The sequence below is a fragment of the Bos indicus x Bos taurus genome, chromosome 4 (assembly GCF_003369695.1).
Source record: "Bos indicus x Bos taurus breed Angus x Brahman F1 hybrid chromosome 4, Bos_hybrid_MaternalHap_v2.0, whole genome shotgun sequence".
Classification (NCBI taxonomy): Eukaryota; Metazoa; Chordata; class Mammalia; order Artiodactyla; family Bovidae; genus Bos; species Bos indicus x Bos taurus.
Window position 1 is genome coordinate 15130248 of NC_040079.1, and position 18546 is coordinate 15148793.

General features: G+C 46.0%; 1 protein-coding gene and 1 pseudogene across 3 annotated transcripts in view; both read right to left on the reverse strand.

The window, feature by feature from the left end:
* The window catches only part of TMEM178B (transmembrane protein 178B), a 412460-nt gene that overhangs the window by 73780 nt on the left and 320134 nt on the right, over window positions 1–18546 (reverse strand). The window lies entirely within an intron of this gene.
* On the reverse strand, window positions 17368–17919 carry LOC113891125 (annotated as a pseudogene). Its single transcript, XR_003510670.1, has one exon. The product of XR_003510670.1 is annotated as a 40S ribosomal protein S10 pseudogene (transcript).

Below are 18546 nucleotides of genomic sequence, written 5' to 3' on the forward strand. Positions count from 1 at the left end.
AGGAGGAAATGATCCTCAAGCCTTTGGAGATTTTAGAGAACAAAAGTAGGACATTGGGACAACTGGTCACCATCTAATCTGGGTGCAGAGAGGACAGGCCAGAGCAAAGACACACCATGTCCTGCCACAGATTTCATGCTGTCCCAACAATGACTCTCTACAAAGAACACCTTTCCTGCTCTAGCCCCAGCTCAAAGGCTACTTTCTCCTGAAGCCCCCCTTGACCACCTCCCACCTCAGCACCCAGGAAGAGTAGGCTGCAGCCTTTTTTGTGAGTGTTATGCAGGCCCTCACTTTACAACAGAACTTAAATATCTTTTCTCAGAATTGCATGCAACTTAGCTCCCATGTAAAGTTGCCAGCTGCCTTAAACATGAGTATGGGTAAAAGACACTATTCTGGGAATGGGGTGGGTGTATTCCCAGCTTGGAACAAAGAAGAGGAGAAAGGAGGTTCTAGGAAAGATGAAACAAGACTTGGGAGAGGCAGGGCAAAAGTGATCCAAGCTAAAGTGACATGTACATCTCAGGGCCTGCGTCGAAGCTGTGGGATTAGGTAGAAAAATGCAGGTGTGTTTGAGCAGTCAGGGGTAAAGGTTTCTGGAAATTCAGGGCAGATGGAACTGGAAAAAGGAGAGGGAGGGGATACAGAAACCTGTCTGTGCTTCTGAAATTCGATCTGAGTTAATCTGCACGGCTCTTGGTTCCTGTCATCTGGTGACTAGATGCACAAATGATAAAAAATAAATAATAAAAAGCAGTAAACTCAGTCAGTCTTGGTCCACAACTACAGAATTCCCAGGGTGTCAGAGTGCCTGCTACCAGGATAACCCCCGCCAGTGGGTGTATGAAGACCTATAGCGCTTGGAGATAATGTTATAAATATTTCCTTCTACATCTGTAACTTCCACTTGACCATCAACTCCTTGGGAAAAGAGTCCAGCTTAAGTTCATCTTTGTGTTCCCAGATTGCAAAAGAATGTGCTGTATCGGAGACTGTTTTAAAAGTTCCTGAATATGTATTTTGTTGCCCATTGAACATTCTTTACCTGTGCATTTATTTTCAAAAATAGCGAGGCAAGAAGAGGCAGTGAAAATCCCAAGACCCAAAGAAAGACACCACTTTAAAAATGAGAGCAAAATAGAAAATCTCTGGGACCAGCAGAAGAAAAGAATTCATAGAGATGTAGATCTGAGTTAGCAGTCTGGAAGTCATCTGACTCTCCCTCTAATGCCGGTAAATATGCAGGCAAAGAAAGCTAACAAATGACCTCCAGAAATCACCTTCTGAGAAACAGGAAAGACATGTACGCGGAAAGCAGGTGTAAAACTGATCTCTTGGGCAGAGACTCTAGGGTGTCCAGCAAACCCAGATAAGGACCAGTTATCTTCCTAGGACATTTATGATTATAGGGAACATTTTAAAAAGCTTTCTTAAAGAATATACATTTAAAATTTTTAATTTATTCATTTGGCTGCACTGGGTCAAATCGTTGTGGCATACAGGATCTTCAATCCTTAGTTACAGCATGTGGTTCCCAGACTAGGGTCAAACTAGGGCCCCCTGCATTGGGAGCTTAGAGTCTAAACTCCTGATCCACCAGGGAAGTCCATAGTGGGAACACTTTATTACCATAACCTGGAAAGAGGAATCAGAAGGCCTGAGTTCTTCTCATGATTCTGCCTTGACCATCTATCAGCTCATACGCTAGAATATGACCCACTACAACCCGTATTTCCCATGACCTTCCCCCAGTGCTCATCTTGTCAGTCCTGTGTGGTGCCTCCTGAATCAGGGACCAATGAGGTCCAGGGATCCAGTGAGATGCCTGCAGCCAAAATTCAGGAGTAATCAGGAGAACACTTCAACTGGCCATGGCTGGCTTGAGATAAAGGCAAAGCCCATGTGGTGCTGCTGGTAGGCCCCTGAAGATAAGAAGAAAATGGGAGGGGAGTCAGGATGGGGGAGATAAATCTGGTCTGAATTTACATCGATAGGAAACCTTTCCAAAATTAAAAGAGAAAAGCAAAGAAAGCACACAGGTGCGGAAGCTGGGCTGCCCGCGTCGTCACCGAACACTGATTACAGCTTGATGCTTGCTAATTTGGGATGACTGGGGAGCTGCTGATGAAAACGCCCTTCAGAGCCTCTCTCCTTAATGCCCCTTCTCAGGAAAGGCAGGAGGAGCTTCAGCAATGAAATCGATGGCGCCATTCCCTGACTCTGTTGCCTCCTAGCTTTGTGATCTTGGAGAAGTCAGCTCACCTTTCTGGGGCTCAGATTCCACATCTGTACTCAGAGGGCAGGGGGGGATGGACAAGAGCCTGCCTCACCTGCCAGCTCCGGGAGCCCCTGCCTGAGGCTATGAGAACAAGCTCGCTGGGGACCTCTGCAGCCCCTCCTGCTGCTTCCAGAAAACACAGGATCCTCCATCAAACCATTCTAGCGAAGAATATCTTCTGCTCCCTGCCTAACAGGCTAATTTGCCTCCCATGTGCTGTTGCAGATGGCCCAGAGAAAAGTCCACATTGGTGTTTGAGGCGCCAAGCTCTGGGGAGAAAAGAAATCCCGCGGTGGTGGGGAAGAGGAGTTGGGGGGTGGGGCGTATAGAGAAGGCAGGAGTCAAGCAGTGGAGAGGAGGGGTGCCGGTCAGTTCAGCTCCCCATGTGTTAGCTCCCGCGCCTCCGTGGGGGTGTTCCTAGGCTCCAAGACAAGGGGCTGGGTCACAGCATCAGTGTAGCAAAACCAGGATCAAGCATCAGCCTCAGTGTACTGTATCCAGATGCCTGTTTCAGAAGAAACAGGCATAAAGCAGTCTCCTCCTTTTCACTGGAATCAAGAACTTAAACTTACCCTCTAGTTAGATTCCAAGAGGTGCTACAAAGTACTAGCAAAGGTCTTTAGACCAGAGTCAAGCAAAGGTCTCAGTATCCTACAGCTGGTCTTTGATACCACCCTTCCTTAGTGGTGGCAGTGGTTCAGTTGCTAAGTCGGGTCTGACTCTTTGGGACCCCATGGACTGCAGCCCACCAGGCTCCCCTGTCCATGGGATTTCCCAGGCAAGAATACTAGAATGGGTTGCGATTTCCATCTCCAGGGGATCTTCCTGACGCAGGGATCCAACCCTCATCTCCTGCCTTGCAGGCAAAGTCTTTACTGCTGAGCCAGCAGGGAAGCCCCCTTGATAGCACCCTTAGTCCTGTTAAAGGCTCCTCACTGAGTCCTCAGCATGTTAGAAACTCCATCTCCACACGTTGTGGCACCTCCCCCGCAGGCTTACCTTAGTGACCTCCTACCTATCCACCCACCCCGGTCTCCTGACAATGACTCGGCCCCCTGTACAGCCAGAGCTGGGCCCCTTCCCATCAGAGTCCCACTTGCCCAAGAGCTGCTGGAAGCCTCGGCGGTACGACAGCTCTGCTTCTGCCCCTCATTGAGCAGATTCATTCCCTGCGTTGCAAATTAGAAACTAGAATATAACTTCTCAGGGAAGGATTTATCATGGTGATTAAATTCTGTATAAATCAATATAGAAAGATAAGCAGTATTCAGGACTTCATGGTGATGCAGTGGTTAAGAATCAGCCTTCCAGTGCAGGGGGTGTGAGTTCAATCCTTGGTTGGGAAACTTAAGATCCCACAGGCCAAGCCTGTGCACTTCAACTAGAGAAGCGAGCGCACTGCAATGAAAGATTTTGCAATCTGCAACGAAGACCCAGTGTACCTCAACTATGACCCAACGCAGCCAAATAAATAAATATAAAAAGCAAAAGAAAAGAAAAGAAAATCAGTACAAAAATCAGGAGCAGTGACTAAACGACTCACCCATGGTCACAGAGGCAGCTAGTGACAGAGCTGAACCCAGGGCTCCTCACTCTCAGCTCAGTTACAGACGGGCTTTTACTCACTGGCTTGGCAACCTGCCTACTGTTTATAGTATGGTTTCTACCAGAATCTGTGTTCTGAGTCCCCAGTCACCATATTGCAGGGAAAAATTCGGAACAGGCTCCTTCAAAGTTGGAGACCAGTAATTCCATATTAGGGCTGCTGCTGCTGCTAAGTCGCTTTAGTCGTGTCCGACTCTGTGCGACCCCATAGACGGCAGCCCACCAGGCTCCCCCATCCCTGGGATTCTCCAGGCAAGAACACTGGAGTGGGTTGCCATTTCCTTCTCCAATGCATGAAAGTGAAAAGTGAAAGTGAAGTCGCTCAGTCGTGTCCGACTCTTTGCGACCACATGGACTGCAGCCCACCAGGCCCCTCCATCCATGGGATTTTCCAGGCAAGAGTGTTGGAGTGGGGTGCCATTGCCTTCTCCATTAGGGCTGGTAGGAGGGGCCAGATTCAAGGAAGTGACATTCTTCCTGAACTGACCGGCCTCACAGGAGGGTCCTCACAGTGCAAAGGCCCTCAGGACTCAATGTGAAATGTCATCCAGGAACTCCTGGGGAGAGGAACCTTTCCTAGTCTCATGCTTACTTAATTTTTTTTTCCTCACTGTACTATTTCTAAGTGAAAGAAATGAATGAGATAGTTAATTACTACTAATGTAATTTGGGGGAGAAAAACTCCATGATCTCATGGCTTCAAGCACCAACAAAGTTCATTTTTTCTTACAACCATCAACCTTCACTAACGGGAAGCTGACACATGGTCCCCTTCTGATGGTGCTGGTGGTGCTGATACAATGCCCATGCTCAATGCTCAGAGATGTTCATGAGACAAAAAAAGTGTTCAGTCTGGATGATGTTTTGTCCTTTGGGGGCTCTCTTTTTCTCCCATGAACGACAACAATCACAAACATCTTAGGGCGCTATGGTCCCCACACTGAATTGCTGGAGGGCTTTCAACACCCCCTAAATAGCGGGGACGACTGAAGCGCTTTTTCACTCTGTGACACTGACCTCCTTTATGACCTTTCTCTTAGTGTCAGGTGGCTTCCAGGAGACTGCTAAGTAACTTCTAGGAGACATGCCAACCCTCAGTGTTAAAGAAAGCCTGGAGATACCCTGAGCCTTGCCCATCTTTTTTTTTTTTTTCACTTAATTTTATTTTTTGGCTGCACCAGATCTTAGTTGCAGCACACAGGATTTTTGTTGCTGAGTGTGGGATCTTAGTCATAGCATGTGGGATCTAGTTCCCTGATTAGGGATTGACCCCAGGCCTCCTGCATCGGGAGCGGGAGTCTTAACCACTGGGCTATCAGGGAAGTCTCCCATCTTCTCTTCTTTAAGGTCCCATTTGGAGTGGCTTCTTGTCTCCGAACAGATACAGGTATGAGGAAGAGGAGAGGAAGGCAGTGATCAGCCTGAGCATTGGTGAAACCTTGAATGGCCACACCCTGTCACTTCACCCTTCTGATACTCTTTTCTTCTCTGTTATGTGACAGACCCAGGCTGGGCAAGCCGTGAAGATCCTTCTGGCTGCCAAGACCGTTGAGTCTCCAATGGGCAGCAGGACCAAGGTTTTCCAGGAAGGGAGGGCAACTGAATGGTCAAGGGATGCCCCGGGGAAGAGACTGGAGGAAACAGGCGTGCGGGAGGGAGGCGTGGTAGGGCATTTGCCTCTTTGGACCTTTGGAAAGAGACGCTGTTTTCTTCCTCTGGAACTTGGACATCAAACTCCTGGGCAACGAGGCCCCCAAGGCAACGATGAGAAGCTTGGGATGAGGAACAGGTGAGGGGTGCTGGCAGAGCAGCTTCCTCCCTGGTGTCATGACCCACCCCTTCTCCACCCTCACCACTCCCAAGTTCTCTGCACTCCCTCACCTCCTGGGGGGTGGGGAAGGGTATCAAGACCCCCAAGCCTCTTGCCTCATCCTCTTGTACAAGGCATGGCCAGACGCCTGGCTGGGAGGAGCCCTGGTCTCCGTGATGATTAGGAGGGTGAAGATAATTCCATTACCAGTAATAGGATGTTGTAAACATTCCATCTCCACCTGTTAATTAGCACCACCCCCTCTTTGCTCCCGAATATGAAGCGATGCTGCGTAATCATGGCATTTTGCTGGTGATGCTGTTTCTCATATGTGGTATTTCAGTGGTTTGTGTGGGAGAAAGAATTAATTATAGCTCTCCGGTTCCAACCCATTCTCAACCCCACCCCCGTCCTCTTCTCCCATTCCCCTGATATAAAAAGCCATATGTGTATATATAAGCAGAGTAAACACATCATGCTGTTTCCTGTTTATTGAGGCAGGGGGAGGGGAGAGCACTGTGGACCAAACGCCCACTAAGTCCCAGGTCTGCCTCTGGTACCACCACAAACCAACACAGAAGCCGTGGGGACCTCTGTCTCTGGGCCTTGGCTTCCTGGTCCTAAAACAGGGATAACAAAGCAGCCCTGCTCACGCTGAGCTCACTCTGAGGACCAAAACAATGAAATCCGGGAAGCTGTGTGATTTAGCTATGTACATTAACAGCTAAATTCTTAGTAACTGTTCCATGTGCCCATGGAATTCCTTCTATAGAGTCTTCTGCAGCTTATCTAGAGGCAGGTTTCTTTGGAAACCTAACCAAACTAAAGAACTAGAATCAAAATTATTAGATACAAATAAGTCAATAGAGGTGGGGGTGCCTTAGATGCCAGGAGGCTGGAGAGAGGGGATGCAGTGGGTGTGAGATGCAGCAAGCGACTGTGGGTAGTCAAAGAGATGATGATGAAAGGTTAGGGGATCACAGGTGGGTCCAGACTTTACATGTGTTGGGGAGCACATATTTAAAACATGGAATAGGAACCTTAAAATGGGCTGGCACACTGGGGGAAATTCAGAGTGGAGAGGTGGAGGAGGACTAGGACGAAAATACATATAAATATATATGCTATGCAATTTGCTTTATCTGTATCTTAGAATCTGAGAATCTATAAATGAAGCAGGCATAGATGAAAAATGGAAAAGAATAGAATTTGCTCAAAATACCATAGATCTATATTGACACTGGTGGTGGGAAAAAATAGCAGCTGTGTTATGGGCTGTACCCCTGGGGTAGAGGGGCTGTGGACATTATTATTCTATACAGGGGCCATGATTTGGTTTCTATTATCAGAAACTGTGGAGGGTGAGGCATTTTATAATTTATAATCCCCTGAACAACTCTTGAAGCAGGTATTATCACTGATCAGAAAGCAGAGGCTCAGGAAAACAGATATCTTGCCCAACACCAGACAGCCAGTTAAGTGGAAGAACTGGGATTCAAACCATATCTGACTCCTGAGCTGCCTCTCATGGTAGACAGGGCGGGGAAGGGGGGGGTCCCTACTTTGCTTTAAGCCCCTATAACTAGGACAAGAGGGGACCACACCTAAACCAACCAAACTCTCCTACACATAAAGCCTAAGCTCTTGTCATCATATCCATTTCCTCCTAGAAAAGTTCAACTTGTTTCCATCCTGGAAGCTGGAGGAAAATGTACCAAAACCATCAGTAGCCAGGCTGTGGGTCTTTCGGTCCTGTGCTTTCGGCCCAGTCTTGCGCAAGCCACAGAGGACACTTCTGTGGTCAGAGAGAGAAAATGGTAACTAAACAGGATGGAATCTATCTTCAAACAAAATCCCCCAGAAATGCAATTGCAAGTCAAGGAGAGGTCAGGTAACACAGCATGCCCATGATTTAGTGAGACAAGAAGAGGAGTTTCCTTCAACATGTCCAGTCTTTAGAAAGTTAAAAAAAAAAAGAAAACATAAATAAGTAATATAGGGTAAACGCCAAAGAAATGAAGCCATCCTTTTGTCTAAAGAAAAGAAAAAAATTTAGCCTAATAAATTCCTCCTAAATTAGGGTGAAAAGTATGTGTTTTTTTGTTTGTTTTTTTTTTCACTAATTCCCCTGAATAGAGTGTTGCACACCCAAAGAGTCTTGTCTAGTTAGCCTTCTCCAAACCCACACACAGCGCCCATAATAGAAGCATGTGTGTGGCCTGTGAGAACCACAAAAATGAAAAGCAGTGGAAAGAAAGATGAAGGTCTTCTTGAGAGCATGAGAGCATCTTTGCAGCAGATGGCTGCCATGTTGTCTCAGGGACCCTGCTCCTGGGGGTACCAGCCCCATATCCATCAAGTCACGAGGTGTGGGGGGCTTACACGAAGAGGCTGAAGCAGGGCTACAGCTGAGCCCTGACCCCATAGTGCTGAGGGGATGAACCCTTTTCCCTTCTCCTGGCCTCCTAGCCACACCCCCAAATCCTTCAAGTCTCTTCAGCTCCCATCTCCCCCTGAAAGTCCTCCGGCTCCTTCGCTCCTCCTTGGTCCAAGCGTCTGCCACACTCTGGGCTGAAAGCACTGTTTCTGCACCTATTATGCCTCTATTAGTTCTCATTCTCCTGGTGTCAAGTGGTTTCTATTTCCTTTGACTTTTCCTCACTGCTGAGTAAAGAGCTGTCACTCAGTAAATATCCTGCTGATTCAGTAACAGAGGAAGGATTTAGGAGTTCTTGGTTTCATAGTTACCTAAAGATGGAGGGAGGGAGAGAAGGATAAAGACCGTGTTACCCTGGGGAAGAGGAACCCCTTGCAGCACCCAGGACAGCATTTTTCCCTGGTAACAAGCTCTCTTTACGAGGAGGAAAAAATGAATTATCACACATTTTGTGAATTCCCAGCATCTAAACATACCACAAAAGCACAGGCTCAAAGTGCTGGAACTGGCAAGTTATTTGCCTTAAATAACAGGGCTTGGAGATGGTAAATGCAGAACTTTGGGTAACTTGATAATGACTCACTCTAAGTCTTTTTTTTCAGAAGTGTTGAAAGTTTAGTGAGACTAAATGCTAGATGTAAGCCCCATTAGAGCTTGTATCTGGTTTGCTCTGGAGCAGGGAATTCACTCTTCAATCTCTTCGATCCATTCCCAAGAGTTAGATTATGGCCCAGAGGGGCGCCAGAAAAATGCTGCTGTCCACAACACCAGATTTCAGCTTTGATCTCCTCTCTCCCTGCTCAAAACCTTCAGGCTCTCCTTTCCATCTGCTGGACAGAGTCAATGCCTGCTGCAGATGGCTCTTGGCTACTGGATTCTAGTTTGGAAAAAAAGAAATCCAACCACAAAAGACATTTGAGGGACAACTGTGGATATGAGACTATGAACTAGGCATGGGTAATATTAGGAAATTATTATTCATTTTGTTGAATAGGTAATGACAATGTGGATATGTAAGTATTCTGGGGTATTAAGGACCATGAAGCCTGCAATTTACATTGGAGCAGTTCATTAAGAATTAAACACTTTTGACAGGTAGATAGAGAAGAAAGATGAAGTAAATACAGAAAAATGTCAGCATTTGTTAGACTTGGATGATGGACCTATGAATGTCACCTGTTACTTTCAGAAGGACAAGAGTGTAAATTTTCTTTCAAAGAGATAAGTGTGAGAAATTTATGTCTGGTATGGGATTGAAAACTAAAGGCTAGACTAGACAATTATCTTTGCCCCTCAGTTCCAAACTCTTTAAGTAACATCTCTAATGCTAGGTGGTTTGAGACCTCTATTTTAAATCAAGGGGTTACTACATGCCTTTTCTTTCAATTTTTGTTAATGCTTAAATTTTTTGTAATAAAAATGGTATGCTGGTTCCTTAAAACATTAGACAAGGGATTACCTTGTGATCCAGATTTCACCTCTGGGTATACACCCAAAGGAAGGAAGAGTAGGGGTCAGAATAGATATTTGCACCCCACGTTCACAGCAGCGTTATTCACGATAGCCAAAGGGTTGAAGCAACCCAGATGTCCATAGACAGATGAGCAGATAAACGGATGTGGTATGTTCACACAGTGGGACGTCCATTTAGCCTTAAAAAGGAAGGGAATTCTGACACATGCTTCAACATAAATGAACCTTGAGGATGTAGCGCTAAGTTATAAGCTGGCCACAAAACAACAAATACTGCATGATTCCACTTATCTGGGATACCTAGAGTAGACAATTCATAGCAATAGAAAGTAGCACAATGGTTACCTGCTAGGGGAGGAGGAAACGGGGAAGTGTTTAATGGCTGGAGGGTGTCAGTTGGGGCCGATGAAAAAGTTCTGCAGATGGATGGGGGGTGACAGTTGAATTAACTGAATGAGACAAAACCTTCCACTTAAAAACAGTTAAATGCACAGGGTGCTCAGGGCCAGTGCACTGGGATGACCCTGAGGGATGGGATGGGGAGGGAGGTGGGAGGGGGGGTTCAGGATGGGTAACACATGTACACTCATGGCTGATTCATGTCAATGTATGGCAAAAACCACCACAATATTGTAAAGTAATTAGCTTCCAATTAAAATAAATTAAAAAAAATTTTTTTAACGAAAAAAAAAAAAACAGTTAAAATGGTAAATTTTATGTTATGTATAAAGTGTTAGTCACCCAGTCATGTCCAACTCTTTGTGACCCCATGGACTGTAGCCCTCCAGGCTCCTCTGTCCATAGGATTCTCCAGGCAAGAATACTAGAATGGGTTGCCATTTCCTTCTCCAGGGGATCTTCCTGACTCAGGGATCAAACCTGGATTTCCTGCATTGCAGGCGGATTGTTTACTGTCTGAGCCACAAGGGAAGCCCTCTTATTTGGCCACAATTAGAAAGACTTCATAATAAAGAGTTGAAAGCAGCAGCTAAGCAGGCTAGGCTTACTGCTAGGCCTCCGCAGCCTGGCCTTCGTGGCCCTTGGGTTCTGCTGAGCGCTTCCTGCCCCGCTGGGCCCTGCACACACCCCACGATGCCCGGCCTCTTTGCGCCTTTCTTCCTGCTAGTCCTGCATGTGAATTCTCTCTTTCCTTTTCCATCTGTCAAACCCCATCTATTCTGGAAGTCAAGCGCCCATCTTTAGCAAAAAAGATAACATCCTCTTTTTAAAACTCTTCCGAATTCTGACCACAATGATCCTGTCTTTCTCTCATTTCTGCTGCATCTTGTCAGTATTCTCCATAAACATCTGTTTACTCTTAATATACAAAATCTATGCTCAGAATCCGGCCAAGGCTGAGTATACTGCATGTACAGTTCACTTGAGAGGCCTGGCAGAGGTACAAGGAGTATAAATTTTCTTTCAAGGGGATATGTGCGTTAGAAAGGTCATGGGTAACAAGGGATTGAGAGTTAAAGGTCATATCTGGGAAATTACGATCTCCACCCTTGATCTCCAGCTAAACATAAAATTTCCGACCAAATGGCATTTCAGGATGCGCCAGGAAGTTTGAGGAATTTCTGACTTTGAAAACCCCAAAGCAATGTAAGCTGGATTGTAATGTGTAGCAATAACCCCACTAGGAGACCCACCAGCCCCCATGAGAGATGGGGGTGAGGCGAGATCCCTCTGGAGGTGGAGAGAAAAGGCAGAAAGCTCTGATTTCCCCAACAAGTAAAAATCACTTGATTTTGAGCAGAAGCTGAAGCTCCCACCCAAGCCACAGTAAAGTATTTTTGTGGACTAGGATGTGGTACATAAAAACACACATAAACAAGCAAAAATTTGTCACTTGAGGACAGAAACCATCAAAGCTTGTTCATAACAGGAAAGTGGGCAGCTGGGGCTTAAAGCCCACGGTGCACGTGGTAAAGAATAACATGTGACTGCTTCCTGACGCCAAAGGAGGAGTGTTGCCCCAAAAGCCCGGAAAGAAAGGAGGAAGGTGGCGGGGAGAGGAATGATCTACCCTTTCACTGTTTGGGTTTGTCCTCTCCCACTCTCTCCTTGAAGCCTAAATGATTCTCTCTTCTTTGTTTGAAGGGAATCTTAACTTGAAAAAAAATGGATCTGAGTACTTGAAGTATTTCTCAGTGAGAAGCTGAAATGTCCCTTAGGAGTAATTGCCTAGGACCTGAACAAGACATGTCCAGCCACCCGCTTGGTCCCTGAAGGCACCGCTCAGCTCCCAAAGCAGCTGTATTTTTAAAAGAAAAAAAAGAGACTCTCTTGCTATTTTCTAAAGACCCCAGGCAGATCATCAAGGGGCTCATGCCAGGCACTCCGTTCAGAGCTGGAGATCTCTGGAAATGTCCTTGCTCCCCCAAATCTCTGAACAACTCCTTGTTCAGGCCCAGAGGTTTCTTGTAAAACTGCAGACCCCATACAATCGTCTCCATTCAGATTCACACAGACAACTCTCAACAGAGAATGTCTTTGCCATTGATCAAGGACAGTCTCGGAAGTAAATAGGATTGTCACTCTATTGGTGACTTTGGCAATGGTGCTGTGACCTACAGCCAGTATAACTGTTGTTGTTGTTGTTTCGTCACTAAGCCATGTCCAACTCTTCGCGATCCCATGGACTGTGGCCCACCAGGATCCTCTAAGGGATTTCCCAGACATGAACACCGGAGTGGGTTGCCATTTCCTTCTTCAGGTGATCTTCCCAACTCAGGGATCGAATCCACGTCTCCTGCATTGGCAGCTGGATTCTTTACCACTGAGCCACTTGTGCTGGCATGCTATTACTGGCTAATCAGAGGTCTTAAGATGGAAGGAGGCCCTCCGGAACTCACCAGCCACCCTCTGAGTGGTGCGCATGCTAACAGCTCTCACCGCTGTTTCCTCTGCTCCACCCCATGAAGCCATGTACACATGTGCCCTCTTTTCCCCATTAGGCTATATACATGGAAGCCCAGGCCTGGATATGTTCCAGTTTCAAAACCAATTTACTAGAAAGACCACTCCATGGATCCAGAAGGGGTTATTAGGAGAGCGGATATGACTTACTTGTTATGAGAAGTTGGCTGTAGAGAAAGAGACTCTTTCCCTTTTATGTTAGACATTATCCATGCAATTGACAAGAGGAGAGTCCAGAAAAGCTACATAATTTTTACTATGAATTTTCTACTTATACCTCCTGGACCCAATAAGAGTAGTTGGTATCATGAAAAAGTGATAAACTTGCTGGCAAGTTCCTGCTGACTGGAGTTCAGGGGAAAGAGTTGATTTCTGCCAGAGACTGTCATATGGAGTGAAGTAAATCAGAAAGAGAAAAATACTGTAATATTAACACATATATGTGGAACCTAGAAAAACAGGTTGATAAAAATAGATGATCTGCTATGCAAAGCAGAAAGAGACACAGATGTAGGGAACAAATGTATGGATACCCAAGTGGGAAAGGGGTGGGGGGATGAATTGGGAGATTGGGACTGACATATGTACACTACCCGGTATAAAATAGATAACTAACAAGAACCTACTGCAGAGCACATGGAACTCTCCTTGGTGCTCTGAGATGACCTCAATGGGAAGGAAGTCCAGACCCCATGGACTGTAGCCCACCAGGCTCCGCTGTCCATGGGATTCACCAGGCAAGAATCTTGGGGTGGGTGGCCATTCCCTTCTCCAGGGGATCTTCCCAACCCAGGGATCGAACCAGGGTCTCCTGTATTGTAGGCAGATTCTTTGTCATCTGAGCCCACCAGGGAAGCCCACACAAGGAAGAGGGGATATATGTAAACATATAGCTAATTCACTGAGTTGTACAGCAGAAACTGACAGCAGTGTAAAGCAACTATAGTCCAATAAAAAGATTAAAAAAGAAAAACACAAGAAACCCCCAAAGATCCAGTTTCTGGATCCTGTTGATCCAGGTCTGATGATACCACCTAGAAACAAATGGACTTTGCAGCCCAGGGTGATCTGTTAACTCCTTACTGCTGCCAGGAGTAAGGTACTACCAGGCAGTTTTGGGACTGCCCCAGGACAGTAAAATAATGTAGCTGCAACTGCAGAAATGGTATATTCAAAACATTTGCAAGTCTGTTTTTTTATCTGTTTGTTTTGGAAAGGAAAGATTTCATGTATATATAATATCTAATAATCAATATATGAATTAGAAACCAGCAAATTCATAGGCTGCTATGCTACTTACTATCTCAACTTTTAAAAAATTTTTCCAATTTTATTGAGTTATAGTCAACAAAGATTATATACACTTAAAGTGTCTGTACGTGATAAGTCGTTTCAGTCACGTCCAACTCTGTGTGACACTATGGATTGTAGCCCGCCAGGCTCCTCTGTCCATGGGATTTTCCAGGCAAGAATACTAGAGTAGGTTGCCATGCCCTTCTCCAGGGGAATCTTCCCGACCCAGGGGTCAAACCCACGTCTCTTATGTTTCTTGCATTGGCAGGTGAGTTCTTTACCACTGGTGCCACCTGGGAAGCCCATACACTTAATACAAATACAATTTGATAATTTGATTGTGCAATATTCACTACAATCAAGCTAATGAGCATATCCATCACCTCACAGACTTGTTACCCTTTTCATTTGTGGTAAGAACATTTAAGGTCAACCATTTTAGCAAATTTCAGGTCCACAATACAATAGTCATTAGAGTCACATGGTTGTACGTTAGGTTTCTTAACCTATTTATCTTGTATATAAATAAAAGTTTGTATCACTTGACCACCAGCTCCTCATGGTTCCCTTCCCCCAGAGCCCAGTAACTGCCATTCTGCTCTGTTTCTACTTTTAGATTCCACAAGTAAGTTATGTCATGGAGTATTGGTTTTCCTGCCTCTAGCTTATTTCACTTGGCCTAATATCTTAACAGTTTATCCATGTTGTCACAAACACAGAAGAATTTCCTTCTTTTCTAAGGCTGAATAATAGCCCATTGAACACTTCCTTTATCCACTCATCTTTCAATGAAGGTTTAGGTTGTCTCTGTATCTTGGCTATCATAAATAATGCTGCAATGAACAGATGTCTCTCAAATGCTGATTTCATTTTCCTTGGGTATGTATACCCAGAAGTGAGATTGCTGGATCACAAGATAGTTCTTTTTTTAAGTTTTTGAGGAACCTCCGTACTATTTTCCATAATAGCTGTACCAGTTAAGGGGCTTCCCAGGTGACGCTAGTAGTAAAGAACCACCTGCCAATGCAGCAGGCACAAGAGATACGGGTTCGATCCCTGGGTTGGGAAGATCCCCTGGAGGAGGAATGGGCAACCCACTCCAGTATTCTTCCCTGGAGAAAAAGAAAGAATCCCATGGACAGAGGAGCCTGGTGGGCTACAGTCCATGGGGTCTCAAAGAGTCAGACACAACTGAGCATGCACAGTGAGGAAGGAAGGACCTCTTTAAAAGTCTGAGTAATCAAGCACCAGTTAAACATTTGCAGTTCTTGATAGAAATTCCAAGAAACTCTAGTGTTTGACTTTTACCTACTGTTGTTTGTGTACATCCTTGGAAATGAGTGGAAGCCTTGCTGACTGCTACCTAAATCAGCCCCAAACTGTATATAAAATGTCCAGAATTGTGAAATTTCAGAATTGCAATGGAGTTAGACCCATGAAAATTACTGTTCATTGCCCAGGCTGCCATGACAGGAAAAGTTAATGCCAATTGGAAGCATTTACTATTCCAATCCTTTTAAACTAATTCCTTGGCCGTTCCTAGAATCAGGTTTTGGATACCACAGCAGGATCCTTCTGACGCGTAAGAAGAGGCTTAGTGGGGAGGAAGCATAACAACCTAGGGAGGAAGAAATAAAGAATTTGCTCCCTTGTTGGTTAGAAGAATTTAGACTGAATAAATTTAGGTGGTGAGAATGTTTTTCACCTAAAGAAATGCAGCTCCATCTTCAGTGAGTTCCCAGTTGCACTTATAGCAAACCAGGTGTTGTAATACTGACACCTGCTTTAACATAGAAAGGTATGCCTACCATTCACCTTAGAAAAACATCTCCACCTGAAGCCTGACTGATACGATGGAGGCAATTCAGGTGGTGATGGTTGTTCAGTCGCTCAGTCGTGTCTGACTCTTTGCAACCCCATCGACTGTAGCCTGCCAGGCGCCCCTGTCCATGGGATTTCCCAGGCAAGAATACTGGAATGGGTTGCCATTTCCTTCCCTAGGGATCTTCCCGACTCGGGGATCGAACCTGTGCCTCCTGCATTGGCAGGCATATTCTTTACCACTGAGCGAACTGGGAAGCCCTAGGCAGTTCAGAGAAGTGCCTGCCATGAGCTTGGCATTGTACCGGGTCCAGAGGAGCCAAAGATACATCTGGGCTATTTCCTGCTGCCCTCCCAGGAACTTTCATGGTTACCTGACAGATCCTCAAGCTGTAATGAGACTCTGTGAGTAATGCCAGCTGCTTCAGTAGCAAAAATGTCCTACTGAGTCCCCTAGAGATCCCCAAATGCCTCAGTGAACACAGCCTCACATCTTAAAGAGTCGGCCCATGAAAAGCTAAAGGGGTGTGTGGCTTGGCACCTTCAGCAGATGACTACAGGTGAGTGGAAGAAGGCAGCTGGGGACTAGGTGAGAAAACAGGTTTCTTATAGAATGGCATGGCTGGTGTGATGACCGTGGAGGGCTGGGTGGAGAATATGCATGAGTGTTGGGTTGTGTGGCAGAATAAGAGAGCAAGGGTGGGTGGGTGAGAGGCCCAGAAACGGAACAGCTGTGGGTGAGCCGTGTGGTGATGGGAGACAAGGGTCCAGCCACAGGGAAGCACAGCAGGTGGTGGTGGGCGGGCAGACGGAGCCCATGTCACCGGGTGACAGAGTGGGTGAGTGCGTGCAGGCTTGACGCTTTCCCTCTATTAAAACGGGGTCTGCTAAATAGAGCTTCTCTCCATGAAAACCTTTTCTGAGTCCTAGCTGGTGGTGGGCCAAGAAAAGATGGGCATGGCAAGGGATTCATCAGCCGCCAAACCCATTTTAGGCAGGGACAAACGTCATTCTGTGCTCTACCTCTGATCTACCTAGATTACCCAGAAATAAAATTTGGATCTTGAGGAACTCAGAACTAGGAGTAGAATTTCTTTCTCTGAAGGTAAGAAGTTATGAGGACCAGGGATGAGACAGGATTTCAAGCTATCTTTTTCTAGGTTGAGTGTCTCAGTTCCCTTATCTGTAGAAAAAGATGTAATATATACTTGTCTAAAGGAGTTATGGTAGAAATAAAAGGAGACGGTGCATGTTAAATATTTGTGCAATGTCTGACACATGGATGAGTGTGTGCTTAGTCACATCTGACTCTTTCTGACCCCACGGACTTGTAGCCTGCCAGGTTCCTCTATCCAGGAGATTTTCCAGACAAGAATACTGGAGTGGGTTGCCATTTCCTTCTCCAGGGGAATCTTCTCGACCCAGGGATGTGTCTCCTACATTGGTAGGTGGATTCTTTATCTTTACCACTGAGCCACCTGGGAAGCCCAATCTTTGGCACATAATAAATGCTCAATAAAAGCATATATTATCTAAAATTCCTTCCACTCTAATATTCAGGGGTTCTATGAATTCTGTCAAAACTGGTTTTATCTTCCTCCAAAGCAGGAGGTCCTGAATGCCTTGAAGTTGTGTGCAGAGTTAGCTCGTAGGAGAGATGCTTGCACAACTCAGTGATTTCTCTAATCACTGGGAATACCCTCACGTTACATTATTATTTTTTTTTTCTGTTTACAGGTTTATTCAACACAAAACAATCCCTTTCAGCTTTACTGAGGTGGCTGACCACGTCCACGGCCAAATCCACCTCTAAACTGGAATTCAGTTGCCGACCCAGCCCCGGCCTTGGCTTTCTTGTCGGCACCAGGGGGCACGGCGCTTCGTCTGTAGATGTCTCTGTCGGCTTCCCCTCGCGTGAGTCTTGCAGGCCGCTCTCCCTGCAGACCTTTGGGCCTTGGCCGGCCAGTCTCAGGACGGCTGCGGCGCAGGGTGGTGGGCACGATCTCAGGGGGCAGGTGGGGGCTATCACAGAGATACTGGATGCCTTCGTTGGTGAGGTACCAGTAGAAATGTCTTCAGGCAAACTCTTCCTTCACGTAGCCTCGTGACTTGAGAGACTGCATGGCTTCCATGACGTGAAGATTGGGCACATTCTTGTCTGCTAGCTCCAGGTGCTTGGGCATGTGGACATCCTTCTTGGCCATCATCACCCCCTCCTTAAAAAGGAGTTCACAAATGGCAATCCAGTTCTTCTTGGGCATCAACATCGCGACGGTTGCTGTCCTCATGTTACATTAAAAAAAAAAAAAGTCGCTCAATCATGTCTGACTCTTTTGCGACCCCATGGACTGTATGTAGCCTGCCAGGCTCCTCTGTCCATGGAATTCTCCAGCCAAGAATACTGGAGAGAGTATCCATTCCTTTCTCCAGGGATCTTCCTGAACCAGGGATCAAATCCAGGACTCCTGCATTGCAGGCAGATTCTTTACCATCTGAGCCACCAGGGAAGCCCCTCATGCTACATAAAATGGATCCAAATGAGCACCGCACCCTCCTGGTACAGCTGATTGATCTGACTCAAGCTAGGACTTCTTCCTTCTCCTGAGATTTTGAAATATGGACAGATACAGATGTTAGGAGTTATTGGAGCTGAGTCAGGAAGATTCCCCAACCCTGGGACAGCTCAGATTCTTTTCCTCCTCTGATCTAGGCTGCTTCTGTCTTACTCAGCTCCATGAGCTAGCCTAGCATCCTTTATTATTTCCATTGGCCAGAGCTGATGGCCATTCACTGCAAACAAAGGACACAGTAATGATGCACACAGGTAGTGCACAATCATATCATTTAGAAAGAAGATCCATAGTTTTCATAATAGTTTGAAAGTATTCTTGACTTTTCCCCTCA